The sequence below is a fragment of the Peromyscus leucopus genome, unplaced genomic scaffold, assembly GCF_004664715.2.
Source record: "Peromyscus leucopus breed LL Stock unplaced genomic scaffold, UCI_PerLeu_2.1 scaffold_837, whole genome shotgun sequence".
Lineage (NCBI taxonomy): Eukaryota > Metazoa > Chordata > Mammalia > Rodentia > Cricetidae > Peromyscus > Peromyscus leucopus.
The window spans coordinates 16,129-35,606 of NW_023505769.1; the positions used below are offsets into that span (position 1 = coordinate 16,129).

General features: G+C 49.8%; 1 pseudogene; it reads left to right on the forward strand.

The window, feature by feature from the left end:
- The first annotated feature begins 1,829 nt into the window (after window positions 1–1,829).
- Window positions 1,830–18,401, forward strand: LOC114710526 (annotated as a pseudogene).
- The last annotated feature ends 1,077 nt before the right edge of the window (window positions 18,402–19,478 follow it).

Below are 19,478 nucleotides of genomic sequence, written 5' to 3' on the forward strand. Positions count from 1 at the left end.
CCAGCCGTGTCTCTGCAGGCCTCACCTTCCCTGATCCCTTCTGCCTGCACATCTGTCCCAGATGTCATCTTGTGCAGCCCTACCCTGACTCTTACCCTCCCCACCTATGGAGACCCCACACTGCCGTGTGAGCTCTAAGAGGACATGAACCCAGAAGCTGCAGGGCCAACAGTGGTCCAGAGAGGAGGTTTGCGTGTCCTCCTGCAAGGTATCGCTGGCCATAGCACAGTGTAGTGTGGGTTAGTTAAGACAGATGCCTGGCCAAGGACTGTGGGTGTGAGAAGAGAGGCCTGACTGGTAGACAGCGTTAGAAGAGCTCGGAGGCTGATACAGCGCTGTGCAAGAGCCCGGCTTTCATACCCTGCCCAAACAAGCCAAGAAGAGGGGTCACCAAACGGTATTTTCAGAGTGGTAGAACAGTCCAGCCAGGGAGTACTGGCAGAGGCTCTAAATGGATGTCTTTTGGTTGGTTGTGGTTTTGCTATTTTGAGATAGTCTCATGTAGTCCAGACTGGCCTTGAGTTCCCTGTGCAGCCAATGACTTTCAACTATTGATCCTCTCACCCTACCTTCCAAGTGTCCAAATATGGTTATTGTTGTTTTGTTTTTTAAAACATTTTTAGTGAAAAAAAGATTTTTTTCATACAATATATTTTTATCATGTTTTCCCTCCTCTAATTCCTCCCCACCTCTCTACACACCCAACTTTGTATTCTCTTCCCCCTACTTTAAAAAAAAAAAGCAACACACACACACACACACACACACACACACCAGTACAAATGAAATCAGTCAAGGAAAATGTCAATAAGACAAAAAATGTCCAAACAAAGCAAAATGAGACAAAAAGACTACAGAAATATATTCAGTTCATTTTGGGGTGGCCAACTACTCCTAGGCATGTGGCCTGCCTGAGGTGCGGTTAATATTCACATTGAGACTGCTGGAGAAAAAGTCCCCTTTGCCAGTGGATGTCAGTTGCAGATAGCGTCCTGATCAGGGTGGGGCCTGGGTCCACTTCCTTCCCTCAGCGCTGCTGCAGTCTCTGAGTTCACCTGTGCATCAGTTCTTTTGTGTCTGGAAGACACTTTATTGAAGTCTTCTATCACCCCTGGCTCTTCAAATCCTTCTGCCTCTTACCCGTAGCCGCCTGAGCCCTGAGGGAGGGGTTTGTTAGACATCCCACTTAGATCTAAGTCTCTCCTCTGCACACGGTCCTGTTGTGAGTCTGTTGGTTCCGGTCTCCTGGGCAGTCACTGATGTATTTGGTTTTGCAAATGTAAGAAAGGAAAGTGACTTCCTTGTCCTTCCCACTTAGCCGTCCTGCCAACCCGGTCCTGTTGCTTACCCTACTAACGGGTTTCCTCGTGACGTTCTCATACATGAATAGGATGTGTTTTTGTCACATTCGTGACAAAGAGTGCCCTTTGTGCCCCATTCTCTGGGATTCCCTTCTTCTTCCCAACTTGTTGCCCTCTGCTTTCACACCCGTCATCTTTTGTGTGTGTGACCCGGCGAGTTTCATTGGGTTATTTACAGGTCCTGGACATCTCCAGTAGCTACACCGATGAAGAAAATGTCTCTCCTTCCCTCAGCAAGTGCTGGTGTGTGCCGTTAGGTCCTTGCTGCCTGGGAGAAAGCGTCCACCGAGCTTCACTCCTCCCTCTAGCTTGTACCTCCTTCTGCCCTCTTCAAAGCGGTCCCTGAGCACTGGAGGTGAGATGATGTATTGTCGTGTCTTCCTTCAGGAGTCAGCGTGTTGAGCTGCAGAGGAGACATTTCTAAGCTTTTCTCCTGCTGTTGTCTTGGGTGTGGTGCTGCAGTCTGTGCCCTGACAGCCTGGAGCAGGAATGAAGACCGTGCTCATGGTAGCAGAAAAGCCATCCCTGGCACAGTCCATCGCCAAAATCCTCTCCCCGAGGTGAGAAAAAAACAAAAGTACTAGGCTGTTTGATTGCTTTAATCTGTAAGCACTGCCATTTGTGCTTTTTACAGCATTTCTTTTCCAAAAATGTGCCTACACCAACTGGTAGGGTGAGCTGGGATTGGCAGGTTTTAGGAAACCCCTCAGTAGCGAGTCTCCTGTGACGTGCTGTGTCAACACACAGAGTACGAGGCCTGAAGCCTCCAGGGAAGACAGTGGTAGAACTGCTGTGTCTGTCAGCATGCTGCACCAGTTGGGGCATTGGTCATAAGCGCAAGAAGCAATCCTGGGAGGAGGTAGACGAGACTAAGTCTTGGATTTTACACCACTAGATATTCACTACTGCTACTGAGCCCTTGATGTAGTTACAGTTACCCCTTGACACACAGTGACCAGTGACCTGAGAGCCAGGAAAGGAGGGAAGATTTGCCATCAGGATCCACTCTGCCATTGAGGGTTGGCAGATAGGAGTTGTTTCCCTCTAAATAGGAAGAGCACTTGGACCTTGACCTCCCTTTTACCAACAGTTGGAGGAGGAAGAACCCCTAGTTAAGCTGAGAATACATCCAGAGGTCCAGAGGGTACCTCATCTCCAGTACCAGGAGTGTTCAGCTGAGGGAACATATTACAGTACATGACAGTTAGGAGGTTTCTGGTAACCTTAAAGTCTAACTAAATGAAGGTAGAATCCAAATCGAGAAGGGAAGACAGAAATGCAGTGAGAGTCCAGGAGCGGGACTCTGGCGTGAGTCACCATCACATTTTCATAGATGCCTTTGTCCCTGAGCACTGTAACTGCAGGTGGGCTGGGGAAAGTCACAAGGACCTCTGAGGGTCAGCATGTAGGCTCAGGGACCCACAGTATCTCCAACTCAGTCTCACAGTTGTCTGTGGCCTTGCCTCCCCAGGGAACATGTCCTCACACAGGGCTGAATGGGGCATGTTCAGTGCACAAGTATACAGGAACCTTTGCTGGCCAACCTGTCCACTTCAAGATGACATCTGTCTGTGGTCATGTGATGACCCTGGATTTGGATTTTCTGGGTAAGATGGCCTCTCCCTCCTGCCCCTGACCTATTGAAAGGAGCACTGTACAGTACTACCCAGGTCCAGTTAGAGCCTGTTTCCAGCAGGTCATGAAGTGGTTAGCAACTGGGTAAGGTAGCCACGCCCATCTGCACGATGCACTGCCGTACCCTGGGCTGTGACAGCTGCAGAGGCCGAGCCTTGTGAAGTGTGAAGTGTGATTCAGTGTCTTCGTGGATGTGGTTTCAGGAAAGTACAACAAGTGGGATAAGGTGATCCTGCAGAGCTGTTCAGCCAAGCTCCAACGGAGAAGAAGGAAGCTAACCCCAAGCTGAACATGGTCAAGTTCCTGCAGGTATGTGAGGAGGATGAGCTCACCAAGGAGCCCCTCCGGCCCTGTGTCGTAGGTGGCAGCAGCGCTCTTGTCGCACGTCATTTGTGTCCTCGTCCACATCTTGGACACCAAGGCTTTTTGCTGGCAGCCCTGGGCCATCTTTCTGCTGGAAACTCTTGCTCCCCACAGGCACTTCCATGCTGGATCCGTGTCCCAGACATCCTTGTGACTGGAGAGCAGATATTCTGCTTTTATAATGGCTCAGCTAAGGGGGTTTCCCCAATTTTAAAATAAATATGTACGGAATGGAGAGATGGCTGAGAGGTTAAGGGCACTGGCTGTTCTTCAGAGGTCATGAGTTCAATTCCCAGCCACCACGTGGTGGCTCACACCATCTGTAATGAGATCTGGTGCCCTCTTCTGGCTGCAGGCTACATGCAAACAGAACACTGTATAGATAATAAATAAATAAATCTTTTATAAATAGATAAATATGTACATATTATTTTTTAAAAACTGAAAGTAAAGATAAGCTTAAAGAAGAAAAAAATTCCGACCACATGACCAAAACAACCACTGTTAATATTTAACTGTTTCATTTTGGCTCTTTTAAAATTTATGTAGGTTGGGACATTAAGGTCATATTGTAGAACAGGAAGAGGGTCAGTGAAAGTGGACAAGAAAAATAATGGAGTTGAATATAATCGAAGTATATTTATACATGTTTAAAAAACAATTGAAAATAAAACCTTCAGTAAATCTACTTTAATCTTTTATTCCCTCGGAAACTATGGAGCACATGTATGTTTTGTTACACATAATAAAAATATTTTTAAATGCCTTGTCACAGGGACTAGAGAGATGCTCAGTGGGTCAGAGCACTTGCTGCACAAGCGTGAGGACCCAGTTTGGATCCCCGCGCCGTGGTGAATGCTGTGGAGGGCAGAGGCAGGAGGATCCCTGGGGCCTGCTGACAGGGTCAGTGAGGGGATCAGACAGGACGGTAGGGCAGGGCACCCACCTCCTCTGGCCTCTGCCAGCAGGCTTCCTCACCCGCACGGCCACGCACATGCACCACCCCACACGCAGAAGGATGGCTCACATTGTAATGATAAGCTTTTGATCTAACAGGATGATAGTTCTGAACCAAAATCTTTTCTGGGTGCCGAGACAGCCTCACTTCAGACAGCTTCTTGCTCAGCCCAGGCTTGGTCCTCCGACGGAAGCTCAGTACCCGGCTCCATCTCCTGTCCCCAGAGGGGAGTGTCACAGAGATGCTTGTCAATGTCTGCTTTGTGACAGGTGGAGGGCAGAGGCTGTGACTACGTCGTGCTGTGGCTGGACTGTGACAAGGAAGGCGAGAATATTTGCTTTGAGGTGAGTATGGGACCCAGTCTGTTCCCTTCAGACCTTCTCCCCACCCTTCCTGACCTGATCTTGTCACACTGTTCCTGAGGCCAGCATAGGGAACATAGTGGCTTTAAAAAAAGTCTTCTCCCACTCCACTTCAGAAAATGTGTGGCTACTTTAAAATACATACGCCTAGGGCTGGAGAGATGGCTCAGTGCTTAAAAACATTTGTTGTTCTTACGAAGGACCCAGATTTATAACCATCTGTAACTCCCAGTTCCAGGGCATCTGATGCCCTCTTCTGACCTCCCAGGGCACCAGGCATTCACGTGGGGCACATACATACATACAGGCAAAACACTCATACACATAAAGTGAAAAAAAATAAATCTTTTTTATTTCATTTTTTTTTAATGCATAAACTAGGGCCAACAAGATGGCTCCTCATGTAAAGGTGCTTGCCACCAAGTCTGACAACCTGAGTTCAGTTCCCAGAGCCCCACATAGTAGGAGAAAGCCAAGTCATGAAAGTTGTCCTCTGACCTCTACACTCACACCATGGCTCATGCGAGCACACCCACACCCACACAGATAATAATCATCATTATCTTCATTTCTTTTTTTAGGCCCCATTCTGGACAGGTACAGGCTTCAGAATCATCAGTGTTTGGCCTAGCTCCATGCCCGTTGCAGGCCTTTAGTTGCTGTAGTTAATATCCTAGGCAATCTCCTAATACGTATGAGTGTTTGTCTGTCTGTCTGTCTATATGTGTGTATACTGTGTACATGCCTGATGCCCTCAGAGATCAGAAAAGAGCACCAGATTCCCCAGAACTGGAGTTGCGCATGGTTGCAGGCCTGAGTCCTTTGTAATAGCAACAAGTGCTCTTAGCCAGTGAGCCGTCTGTCTCTCCAGCCACAGACCTCATCTCCCACCTTTACAGGTCCTCGGCACTACCCATCCTAGGGAGCCTCCTACAGGGAGGCTGGTGAGGTTCCTGTGTGCCCTCTGTAATGGCACTTGAATGCTGCTGGCTGGTCCTGCTAGTACCCCTCATGCTGTAGCTCCGTAGAGGTCACCTCTGTGTCCTTATTCCCAGCCCCACCTGGGATTGGCACACTTGAGTGCAGGAGATGGTGCCAGTAAACAGGAACTCAGGGCGCCCAGCATTCTCCTGCCGCTCTCTTAGCAAACTTAATCGTATACTGTCTCTTCTCAGATACCCGCTTCTCTCCTTTCCCTGTGCACCCCACAGGAGTACTCCCTCTGGGGCTAGAAACAATAGCAGCTCATGGACCACTGCTTTCCCTTAATGATGCCACTGCATGCCCCAGCTTCCCTGGTGACTTTCCTCCCCCTGTATGGCCTCAGCAAGTCTCAATTCCAGAGCTCACACACACAGCATTTCCTCTTTTCCTTCTCTGTCTTTTCTCCAGTCATACAAAACTTCTACCTATCCATCCAAGCACTCCCTACTCCCAGAAAAGGGAAGGGATTTGGGGCCAGGAGGCCCTTTGTGGGCTTAGTAAAGTAAAAGAGGAAGTGGCTGTGGGCCACACTAAGGCAGGAGCTGGGCTGAGGAGGTAGGTGCACACCTTACGTGGAAGTGTGTACAGCTAGAACGAGAGACAGCAAGGGATTTGTGGGGAGCCAAGACATCTAGAAGGACAAAGAAATATAGGAGGGCCTGGTATGGGTGGGGAAAGGTTAACCTGGAAGGAGTCCAGCCTAGCAGTGGGGTAAAGAGTGAATTAATCACTGCCAGGATCCTTTTCTTCCAGGTCCTTGATGCCATTCTGCCGGTCATGAATAATGCCCACAGTGGTGAGAAGACAGTGTTCCGGGCCAGGTTCAGTTCCATCACTGACACAGACATCTGTAATGCCATGACCCGCCTGAGTGAGCCAGACCACAATGAGGCGCTCTCAGTGGATGCCCGCAGGAGCTAGACCTGCGCATCGGCTGTGCGTTCACCAGGTGCTGTCTCCTGCCACACGCACAGACTGTCCCTTTAGCCAGGATTCTGCCTCTCCTCGGCCCTCAGAACTGCATAAGCTACCAGAGATACCTTTTTTTAAAACCTCAATAAAATATCTGTAGATCAGATGTACATCACAACCCACCACAACTTCATAAGCAGATTTTATTTGTGTGCCCTGTGTCCTCACTCGGTCCTGTGCACACAGGACGGACATCCTGCTCCTCTTTGGTGGCTTCTTGCTCTGTCACTTCTGCCTTCTTCTAAGTGAGGCGCGTCCTCCTTGTGTGCCCTCTCTACATGTACCCCAGATGCACAAGCTAGGTTGGCACAGGATTTGCCTGGAATGCAGTATTGATCTGCCCTTTTTCTCTCTTCCCAACCTCTAGGTTCCAAACAAAGTATTTCCAGGGGAAGTATGGAGATCTAGACAGCTCTCTCATCTCCTTTGGGCCGTGTCAGACTCCTACCCTGGGATTCTGTGTGGAAAGACACGATAAAATCCAGTCCTTCAAACCAGAGACCTACTGGTACTGCAGGCCAAGGTTCTCTTCCTTCTCTGTTCCTGTACGGTGGTGTGGGTTTGGGATGTGGATTGTGGGAGTTTGACAGTCAGCATCAGCACTTCGTTGGTCCAGGCTAAGAGCACAAGTGTGGGTTATAGACAAGCAGTTGTTGGTTCTGGTGCCAGGAGGAAGAGGCACCAGCTTTCATGGGGACGATAGACTAGGCTGAACCTGGATACATTACATTTGGATGGATAAGTAGGAGTGAGTTTCCTCTGGGTGCGTGACGAGGTCAGCCATTCAGCCAGTGGGGAAATCCACGCATAGGATGAAGACTGGCTTTCCGATTGTATCCGTCTTTTAGAGCCTTTTTTACACAAAAGCCTCCTAAAGCATAACAGAGGTTTAAAGTGTAGGGCCGAGACTGTGGGATGGGAAGGTACTTTTGTTAGGCAGGTCTTGATAGGCAGGAGCAGAGTGAGAAGCACAGCTCTGTTCAGGTGTTCCTTTAAGGCCTCCGTCAGCAGGGCCTCGGGACTATCTGATGCTCAGTGGGTGAGAAGAGTGAGGTGTCAGCTCTGGACAGCTCAACAGTTAGGAGACATTGGAACAAGGCCGTTTGTCTGTGGACAAAAACCAGCCTCCTCTGCTTGGCTTTGTTCCCCGCAATGTGCTTTCCTTTTGTCTTTCCTACAGGTTCATACCAACAAAGAGGAGTCTCTCCTTTTGGACTGGGACGAGTTAGAGTTTTTGACCGGGAGATTGCGCAGATGTTTTTAAACATGACAAAGCAAGAGAAAGAAGCTCAGGTATTCTTTCTCTGTCCACATCTGTCACATCTGTCCTGGATGGGCGGGCCTTAGAAACCTATGGTCAGAGGATCATGCAGATGCTTCTTGGTCATTCACACATACATTCCTGACGGACTTCTGCCCGTGCAGCAGCTGTGGAGCACTGCCAGCTGCTGTCCACACCCGAGACACTGCCCGCCATTTCCACTGTCTCCTCAGTATTCCAGGTGCAAGGCCTGCCTGGCAGGACTCCATTTCACACCGGTGCTTTTTCTACACTATCCAAGTACTAGCTGCAGCTGGACCTTTGCTCACACTAGTGAGCTTGCCCGAGGTCACACAGCTAGAAGGATATAGGTCTAAATCTATATTCAGTCACTTTCCCTCCGGTGTGTGTTTTTCACTCGGGCTTTTTTGGACCAGAGGAGTCTGCTTCTTTGGTGATTAAGGGAGCCGATGCGGCTCAGCAAGGCTGGCTGCACAGGAAAGAACCAGGTCTGCAGCTGCCACAGCAACCGGCACTCACCCTCTTCCCGCCCTCCATCAGGTACATTCTAATCGCCTTTTCAAGCCTTGTGCTGGTGCCATTTTGCTCAGGCTCTGCTGATTCACAAGTGAAGCTGTTTGATATTGGTAACACTGATGTCAGGACACCCCCCAAGACCCTAACCTCCAGTGCCCCATGCACACAGATATCCTCAGTGTCAGCACCCATGTTTGTTGGTCTGGAATCTAGAATGTGTTGCCCTGGCCAGGTTGGTAAAGGCCGGAGACTGGCTGGTTTGTTTGGATTATTTTTACAGTAGACAGAGAGTCAGCTTTTCTATGAGAATTCTACCCATAGTGGAAAGTGGTAGCTCACCAGACAAGCATGGCTATAGATAATTTCAAAATGATTACCATTGAGCAAGTGTGAGATTTCGCATAGAAACATGACTTGCAGCTTCCCTTAAAACAATAGGAAGGTTTTGCAATGCCAGTGATAAACAGCCGCAGGCTAGCCTAGGCTTCCCTGACACGGCCCGCAGGCTGCTTGGGCTTGGCCTATGTTGACTTCAGTGGGATTTACATCTATAGCCCTTCCTCCACATTTTCTTCTTCTTCAAGAAAAATAGGGAGTGTGTTTCTTCTCTTCCCCTCCCCTTGCTCTTTCCTCCTGATCTAATACTCAGTTCAATTGTCAGGCTGCCAGGAAAGTGAATTCAGGAGCAGAAGACCAAATGATTCAGTTCAGACTTTGTCCACACATTTCAACTCTGTTATGGCTTTTTCATCTTGCAAATGTCCCTCCATCTCTCTTGACCTTAGGTGGAGGCTACAAGTAGGAAAGAAAGCAAGCAGAGACGCTTGCCCTGAACACTGTGGAATGCTGCGTGTGGCCAGCTCAGCTCTGGGTATGTAGAACATTTCTCTAAAGCCCCCCTCCACCCCCACCCCAAGACATCTTTAGACCAGCATAGGCAGAGCCAGTATCTTAACCCACTCCAAGCACCTCTCATGCTGTGATGTTTGAAGCTTTGAGGGTGGGGTCTTGAGTCTCATTTGAATTTCCTTTCTCTGTACGTCTAGACTAGGACCCTCCTATGCTCCTTCCTTAGCTGTCACAAGAGTCAGGCTGAAATATCGGTGGTCTTCGACAGTCTATCCTAAAGCGCTGTCCTCAGCGTGGCATGATATAGCAATGCCGTCAATGATCAGTAGCCAAGTGCCAGCTCCAGGTTAGACGATAGGACAAGCTCTCTTAGAGGGCGAAGCCTAGGACACAGAACTGAGGTGGAGTTCAGCAGCCTCAGCTCCTCAGAGACCTAGATCCAACTCTGGCACGTCACAGCACCGCACGACACTGTGAAGTGGTACCGTGCACAGTGGGCAGTGTTCCCATTGGGCCGCTTTGGCAGATTCAGGGCCTCAGCTTTGGACGGCTGTGTCCAGGTGCCAGCAACCATTACCTTGAGCCCTGGCAGTACCACTAAGAGCCATCTTTGCCTCTTAGGAGGTGCTGGTCTATTTGGGGAGAAAAGGAAATGCCGAGCTGTGGGTGAGCTCCTGGCCACTTCCAGACACCTGAGCCTCCTGTTTTTTGGCAGGTATGGGACCACAGCATGCCATGCAGATAGCTGAGAGGTTGTACACACAGGGCTACATCAGCTACCACGGACAGAAACCACTCATTACCCTGAGAACTTTGACCTGAAGGGTTCTCTGCGACAGCAGGCAACCACCCCTACTGGGCAGACACGGTGAGTGGGGTAGGCCTTGCCTGCACAGCCATCAGCTGTGGACAAACCCAAGCCCAGTGGGAAGCAGCCAGCCTGACTGGACTCTGCTTTGCCTCCCTCCCCAGGTAAAACAGTTGTTAGCAGAAGGCATCAACCGCCACGGAAAGGCCATGATGCTGGTGACCATCCTCCATCACACTATGAGTCGGCTACAGAGGCTGAATTAGGTATTGGGTATTCCTCTGCCAACATGCTCACACTCCTCAAGCTCCGGCGGTGTGAAGGGCAAGCTGCCATAGGCACTGGGCACCAGCGGACAGGCTCAGGCCTCTTACCAGTATGGCTGCTCCTCAGCTGTCACTGGCTTAGGGAAGACAGAAGTGAGATGGTTGCAGCTGTCTGGGAAGAGGCCAGGACACAGACAGCCGTGGTGTCGGGGAGTGAGGCAGAGCAGCAGCACTCAAAGGCGGACTGTGCGCCTGCCCAGCCTAAGGTTGTTCTGAGGACCGCGCTCCTGAAGGATGCAGTAACAGGAGAGCAGGCGATGGACCGGAGTGAAGCAAGAGACACTCACAGCCGTGCCTCACGAGCGGTCCTCTAGAACACCGTAGCGGGCATCGCGGCAGTGGAGCGGCTTCCCTCACTGTGTTTTCCTGCTCCTTGAGGCTTTGAGGCTGGGGACAGGGCTAATGGTATGCATTTGCCTGCATGTGCTTATAGCCCTCACTCAGTTCCTGCCATCATTGAGTATTCCACATCCTTGATACCATGCCCAGGCTCTTGTTAGTCCAGGGCGCTGGTAACGCTCAGCTTTCGGGGGAGACGCGTGGCGACTGTACGAGTACATCACCAGACACTTCATTGCCACGGTGAGCCATGACTGCAAGTACCTCCAGAGCACCATCTCCTTCAGGATCGGGCCTGAACACTTCACATGCTCAGGAAGACCGTCATCTCCCAGGTAAACGCAGGCCCCGGGGTCCCTGTCTCTCGTCTCCACAGAGACATGGACCCTGGATGGAGACCAGGTGGGAACCTCAAATGACAGTGGTGTCTCTTGTAGGCTTCACAGAGTCATGCCTTGGCAGAGCGTGCCCTGGAAGAGAGTCTGCCCACGTCCAGAAGGGTGACACTTCGCTGTGGTGAGGTGAAGATGCTGGAGAAGCAGACGAGTCCCCAGACTATCTGACGGAGGCTGAGCTCATCACACTCATGGAGAAGCACGGTATCGTGGGTATCCAGATCCATGACCCTGTGCACCGGTCAGCGTGTGGTGACCATGGCTCACTGACCCACTGTGTACAGCTGTTGCAAGCGCTTCTTTGAAAGATGTGGTGCAGCCTTGTGCCCATTGACCAGGACACACTGAGAAGTGATTCTACCAGACTCAAGGTTAGCCCAGGATTCTGAAAGATTCCTCGGACAGATCAGCAGCTCCCAAAAACACAGCTAACTAGCAAGGCTTACCTAGTTCTGGTCTAGGTCCCTGAAGTGAATGCTGACAGTAACCTCAGCCTGCAGCAGTTCCTATTGATGCATAGCCAGGTGCTGAGACCTTTTCCACATCATGACTTCTAGTAGCACATGTGAGATGGACCCAAGAGACCAAGTACACTTCAGTTTGGGACAGTGAACAGAGTTCTTGTGTGACCTTCTGAACAGGAGAGTGAGCTGAGAGCAGTACTGTTGAACAGGGTCCAGGCCGTGTAAAAGGCTTACCTTCCTGGGCGTAATGACTATATCTGTAATCCTAACTTTAGAAACAGAGAAGAAAGACTGCCACAAGTTCAAAGCCACCCGGGCTATGCAATAGACTCTGTCTTTAAAACACAAACAAAACAAAAACAAAACTGACTATAGCAGCCATCCAGGACTCCTGCATGTCAAACTCCATGATCGGGCCAATTCCTACCTTGCTCTGAGCCGTGGAACTCTGAGGTCCTGAACCCCCATGCGGTGTCTCCCTGTAAAACTCGCTCAGAGTACCCGTGGGGATACATGCCCCCTGCCCACACCAGCAAGTGTGCAGTCAGGGTCAGCTCCATTTTCACATCCTCTGAGCGCAGCACAGCGATGCCTCACCTTCACTTCTCGCCAGAAACTTCCGCAGTGAAAGAAGCTGCATCCCGGAGTGGGAACATGCTTGGGCTTTGTGAAGGCCTAGAGAAAGGAGAAGGTGAGAGGAAATGGGTAAAACTACCCAGTTCAACAGGAGCTTAATGAGCTCTCTCTGGAGAAGCTGGACCCTGACATTAAGAGGGCGTGTGTGCCACAGTCCAGGTGGAAAGAGCCAAGTTGCATTTAATGTTTTAGGGAATGCTCTCTGACCTTAACAGAGTCCTTTACACTCTCTGGGCTTCTGTGTCTAACTGCAGAACTAAATGAACACAATGAAGACTGTTCCTGGATTCACAGGTGTGCCAGCACAGTACAGGAGAGCCCTGCTCTGTCTTGGAACCTTTCTGCATCATAGCTTCTGGCAGCCATACACAAGACAGCGTCTGGACCAGTGAGCAAAATAAGCTTCAGTTTGTGACATGATACTCCTTCTATGGGTAATTGGGGTCAAAAAAACCAGGGTTCTCTGACAGGTGGATGTAACTGGAGTGCATGTCCAGAGCATCTTGTTGGGGCAGCTGAGGAATACCCAGAGCCATGCTGTGCTTCAGACTGATGCCAGTATCCCTGTGCACATCAACAACATCTGCCAGCGCAACTATGTCACTGTGGAGAGTGGTCGCCGGCTCAAGCCACCAACCTTGCATTGTCCTGGTGCATGGTTACTACAAGATTGGTGAGGCTCTTCCCCACACCCTATGGCCTGCTGGGCCTCCCAGCTCTTCTGGGCTGCACCTACGCTGCCTCCTGAAGTGGCCCTTGCTCCTCTTCCGTTTCCCCAACCCCACTGCAAAGTGCTGTGGAGACTCTGAAATTTGACGGATAAACAGATTATAATGGGTCCAACAGAGGGTCTCCTGCAAACCAAACCTGGTTTCCCTACTAAGATACCCCCATCTTGCCCACTAAAGTGTGCCCTAGTTCTTTGGAGATGGAGAAATACAGCACAGACCTACCATCTGCACAAGATTTCTACCACAAAAACCTTTTCTGATGGGAAATCAAGAAGTCTAATGGCAGGAGCTGCCCTTGATGACTTCCAACTCTAGACCAGCAGTCCAGGGGTCCAGGAAGACTGGGTCAGGCAGGACGCAGTTCTTGCTGCCTGGTGAGGCGGCAGGGTCCTGGTCCCAGTGCCACCAGCAGCATCCACCCGCTGCTTACAGACGCAGAGCTGGTGCTCCCCCATCGCAGTGCGGTGGAGAAGCAGCTGAACCTGATTGCCCAGGGCAGAGCCGACTACCACCAGGTCCTGCGCCACCCTGGATGTCTTCAGAGAAAGTTTCACTACTTTGTTGATTCCATTGCTGGTAAGAGCTGCCTCTTCCTTGCCCTCGTCAGCAGCATTCCAACAGGACAGAGCTCCTGACGCCCACTCCAGAGCTGGGCTCTGAGCTTCTGCAGTCACAGCACTGACGTTCCTCGTTAGCTGTTGTCGTGAGCGGGTTAATTAACGTCCACAGCAGGGTATACAAGTCGATGAACAGGCTGTAGCTCCCTAGTCTATCACTGGCAGACAGTCTCACTTGGCCCCTTGACCGTGTGTGCTGGCCTCTGTCTGGTTCAGCCAGCTCCACCAGCCATCTCTTGGAGGAGGCTGCCAGGACAGGAGGGAATTGACTCCTGTGCTCTGCTTGCTCTCAGGCATGGCGAGTTGATGGAGGTATCTTTTCACCCTGGCTGCCACAGGCAAGCCCTCTCGCGCTGTGGGAAGTGCCATCGGTTTATGAAGTATATCCAGGTATGTGCAGCTTGGGGACTGTAGCCACTCTGGCGCAGCGTTCCGCCAGACGTCACCTTAGCCTCCGCTTTGTCATTAGTCACACAGAAATAATGTCCGTTGTCTTAATTATCACACGAGTGATCGAAAGCCCGGATCGCACCAGTAATGACATAAACAAACCACCAGACCAGTGCGTGGTGTCCACTCACTCTTGTCACCGTCTCTTCTCTTTTTCCTGACATGGGGCTCCTCTGTGCAGCCCTAGCTGCTCTGGAACTCACTCTGTAGACTGAGCTGGCCTCGAACTCACAGACATCCACCTGCCTCTGTCTCTGCCTCCGAGTGCTGGGATTAAAGGCGTGCGCTACCCACCACACCACTGCCATCGTTTCTCTGCTCTCATGAATATTGTTAACATTCCGGAGCTTTACTGTGTGTGTGTGTGTGTGTGTGTGTGTGTGTGTGTGGTATGTGTGTGTGTGTGTGTGTGTGTACACGCGCCGGTGCGTGCGTGTGGGTGTGCACACATAATACATGCATTCCATAACATGTGGAGGTCAGAGAACACTTGTAGGAGTCAGCTCTCTCCTTCCATCACATGAGCTCTAGGATTGAACTCAGACTTAACATGATGCACCTTTACTGATGAACATCCACCAGCCCCTTGCTTTAGAATCCTTGCTTTGTGAGGAGGTAGGAAAGAGGAGATGTGGTAACTGTGCTTCATTACCAGTGCTGAGAGGTCCTTGCTGACACTGAATTCCGCATTCTGCGTATCTGTCTGTTAGGTGTTCTGCATTACCTGATCAGGGCTGTGAAGGGGAGGACATTGAGGAGAGTCAGACCCAGCAGCCCTCACCCCTGCTTATTGTCCATCCCACAGGCCAAGCCAAGCCGCTGCACTGCTCCCACTGTGACGAACCTACACCTCCCAGAACGGAACCATCAAGCTCTACAAGGAACTGCGGTGCCGTTGGATGACTTTGAACTAGTCCTGTGGTCCTCAGGCTCCGGGCAAGAGCTACCCACTGTGTCCCTACTGCTATAACCACCACCCTTCCGAGACATGAGAAAGGTGAGTGTGCATGGCTGTTCCAGCTTCACACTTACCAGACTCCAGTGGGGCCCCTTACCCCTCCTTCCCTACTGTACCCACTAATACTCATCAGGGACCCAGGAATACGTGGGCACTGCTCGGGCACTGGGTATGCCGGGCCATAAGTGAACACCGGCCTTGTTCACTTAGGAGCTGGGCTGGGTGAGGCAGGCGGCTCAGACAAGACACCTGTCAAACAGAGCCCCCTAGGCTCTCAGACGTGCTGTTGTGTCTTCCTTTGCACTCTTTGCTGGAAAAAAAAGAGGAAGAGAGAGAGAGCATGTATCCAGACTAAACAGAGCTTGCCACCAGAGGCCTCAGTGCCCACACCCCTCTGGAGGTTCCATCCCCTATTCAGACTGGAGCCGGCACCTTTCTTTGTTACCGTGGCACTTATAAGGAGTCCTCAGGGGGTCTTGATCTGCATTCATACTGCAAGATAATTAGGTCTCTTCTGCCCCGAGTGGCTTACGAGCAACAGTTAAGTATCAGATGATCTGAGGGCAATCTAGAATAAGCTTCAGAAGCAAAATGAGGTTTAGGGTCAGTTGGAATCCCAGAGCATTGAGACTGAACATTTTTAGATAAGCCGAACTGGATGATAACAGTTAGAACCCAGCAGTGTGAACAAGATGCCCCCAAAGCAGGTTAAGAGTACCACTTTGTCTGACATTGAAAGCAGCCAGAGATGAGGAGCAAGACAGGTTTAGGTCTTGACTCCTCTTCCCTCAGGCATGGGCCTGCAATGAGTGCACACACCCTACTGCCAGCACTCATGAGCATGCTGGCATTGGCCAGTGCGTGGAGTGCGAGAATGGAGTCCTGGTTCTGGACCCACCTCCGTCCCAAGTGGAAGGTGGCCTGCAATACATGCAGTGTGGTGGCACACTGCTTTGAAAATGCGTACGAGTACGGGTATCTGCTGACACCTGCAATGCCTGCGAGGCTGCCTTGCTTGATGTAGACTTTCAACAAGCCAAGTCTCCCTTCCTGGCAACGAGACACAGCACAAGGCTGCATCTTCTGCGACCCCGTCTTCCAGGAGCTGGTGGAGCTGAAGCATGCAGCCTCCTGCACCCATGCACGAGGTGGTCCTGGAAGGAGGCAGGGTCGTGGCGGCCGGGCCGGAGGCCTCCAGGAAAGCCCAACCCAGGCGGCCAAAAGACAAGATGTCAGCCTGCTGCTTACTTTGTATGACAACCCATCTTCCCTCACTCAGCTCCAGTTTGTGTGGACACATCATGGTGGTTGTCTTTAAGCCACTGAAACCATTAAATGCTTTTTATTTGTATTTCTGGAGCAAAAAGCCTGGGACTTTTACTGGTGAAAGGGGGTGGAGGTTGTACTATGGAAACCTATGCGCCTGTACTCCTTCATCCTGTGTGGTGATATGTTGTCACCCTGATAAATTTGCCTGTAGATCAGAGGACAGAGCCAGCCACTAGATTAAACATAGATGCCAGGCAGTGTGGCACACCTTTAATCCTAGCACTCTGGAGGCAGAGATCTGTCTGGATCTCTGTGAGTTCAGAACCACCTGCACTCATGAGATTGATTCAGTCTAGGAGAGAACAGAGCCAGCAGTGTGGCACACACTTAATCCCAGTGTTGGAGTACATGCTTTAATCCAGCACTAAGGAAGTGATATGGCTGGGTGGAGAAAGGTTATTTAAGAAGTGAACGAACTAAAGCTTTTCAGGCTGAGGAGTCTAGAGGTAAGACATGGCAGTGGCTTGTTCTTTGTCTCTCTGATCATCTGGCAAATTTTATTAGGGTACACAGGATATCACCTTTCCCTTTTGCTCTAAATAATAAAGGTTACAACTAATATAAGAAAAACTGTATACAGTATTACAATAAGTATATACAGTCAAGAATTAAAGTCCAGTCATTAACATTGACAGAATCAGAGAAAATATTCCATTATCTATCCGGTTTTGGTGAGTCCAAAATGTACCTAATTCACTTTCTATCTTAACTTGTATTACAACTGAAACTATCTTTTGATGTCTTTCAACTTATACACTTTATACCTCGTAGTGAGTTTCTTTTCTGATTTGTTAACAAGGAAACTATAACTATCTAGTTTCACTCCTCAGAGACTTGAGAAGTAATAATATTACCTAAGTAAACAGAAAGTGCAGGCAAGCGACTTCCAAAAATGTGAGGAATGACAGAAACAGCTGGCTGCCTGGGCAGTCACCTAGTTTCTCTGCAATGTTGGGGCATCCATCTTCATCCTACAGGCCTAGCTTATCTGACAGACTCATCTGTGAAGCAGGATTTCTGAAGGCTGTCATACTTTGTCTTGGCAAGGATCAGCAGTCCTTTCTTTGTGTCCTGTTTATCCGTTTTAAACAGCATACGGTCAGCAGTCGAGGCAAGGCATTTTCTTGCTCAGTGGCTAACTTGCACAAAGAAAGTAAACTCCATGTGGGTCTCTTCGATGCCCATCATCATCTCTGAAGTAGATTGGTGCTGCCAGGAGCGACTATCTTATAGTCTTTAAAAAAAAAAATCTATGGGTGGGGATTTTAGTCAGTGTAGAGCACTTGCCTTGCAAGCGCAAGGCCCTGGGTTCGGTCCTCAGCTCGGTAAAAGACAAAAACTAGTTATCAAAAAAAAATCTATGTTATTAAAACATCTTAAATTCCATACATCAAACATTTGCACAGTGAGTCCGGCCGCTCTACACAGCCTTGATGTATCTATCATTGCAGTTCTTGTAAGGTTACTGGTTAGATTAAGGTTGGCTGTTTGAAGCCTTAGCTGTTTCTCTGTAACTGTATAATGCATGCTGAGACTGGTTCTCCTTTAATTCCTCTGTCTGGTCTGAATATCTGATCTGTTTTAACTAAACTAAACTTTTTCTTGGTACTCATATTATCCATCTTTTTCAATGGCAAAACAAATGATCAAACATATTACATAAATTCCACCAACATTAATTATCCTCATTTAATTGTTCATTTTTAGACCATCAATCGTATTACCAAATAGAGACCAAACTCCCTGCATTGTAAAAAATGTTTCTGAATTTGTTAAAAAAAACTTCCTTTTAACTAATTCCCCCCTTTAAGAAACCCAGTTGACTCTCCAGATCTGCTGACAGTGACACTTGAGGTGACCGTGTGCAGCAGCCTGAGGAGGGCCAGAGAAAGCCAGACCACGGGCGAGGGGAGAAGTGGGGAGCCCGCTGCCTGCACAGGGGAAGTGTGCAAAAGCGGCAGCCCCTGCGGGGTTGGAGCCCAAAACCTGTGCAGTGCGCTGCAGAGAGGCTGCAGCAGCAGCTTAGCCGGCAGGGGCGACTCTGGCCACGTGCAGCTCTGGCCTGAGCCGATAAATTCGTGAATTTGTCCCCAAAAGTTGGATGCCAGAATAAACTCGAATTCTAGTAGATCTTTTAATACAAGTCCTGGAGCCTGATATTGGGGTAAATGCTGAAAGATCAGAGACCGGGAACAAGCCACTGCCACGTCTTACCTCTAAGACTCCTCAGCCTGAAAGCCTCTGGTTCCTGTCTCCTCATGCCTTACGTAACTCTCTACTCAGCCATCACTTCCTGGCATGAAAGGTATATGTGCTTCCCAAGCAAAGGCGTGAGATCTCAAGTGCTGGGATTAAAGGTGTGTGCCACCACTGCTGGCTCTGTTTTCTCTCCTAGACTGAGTCAATCTCATGTAGTCCAGGGTGGCTTTGAACTCACAAGATCCAGACAGATCTCTGTCTCCTGAGTGCTAGATTAAAGGTGTGTGCCACCACTGCCTGGCTTCTGTGTTTAATCTAAAGGTTTGTTCTGTCTCTGATCTTCAGGCAAATTGTATTAGGTAACAATTATATCATCACAATCCTGTGCGTGTTTAAAGTGCACCTGCTCTGGCCACACCATGGCAATGCCAGCAAGAAAGCCACCTGGACCATGGGAGCATTCAGTCTGTGGCTCATGCCAAGTGTGTAGATGTTACAGTGGTGTAGCTGTTCACAACACAAGCGGTGGGCAGTCTAAGGTTAGCAGGAAGATGGGCATAGCAGCCCAAAGAAGTCTTGACATCCAGGTGGAGCAGGCAGAGCCAGGTGAAGTCCTCAGTCTAGGTCGCAATCCCGTGCTCACTGCCTGCAGCCTAGCTCCCTGGTCCCTAACCCGTTTTTATGGCCGGCACTCAGAAACCCAAGCAAATTTGGCACATAGAATATGTGTGTGACTCTGGTAACGTTGTAGGTCTGTTTTCACTCCTGTTCTCATCATGAGTCTGTATTACCTCAGACAGGCAGCTGGGTACCCCATTTTCTAGATTTGAAATGCCAGATCTACAAAATACTCTGTAAGCCAGCCAGATTGCTCTGTGGTAGCTGGTGCAGCTGTGGCCACCTTTCTGACTGCAGCCCTTTCCTGTGTTCCTTCACCCACCCAG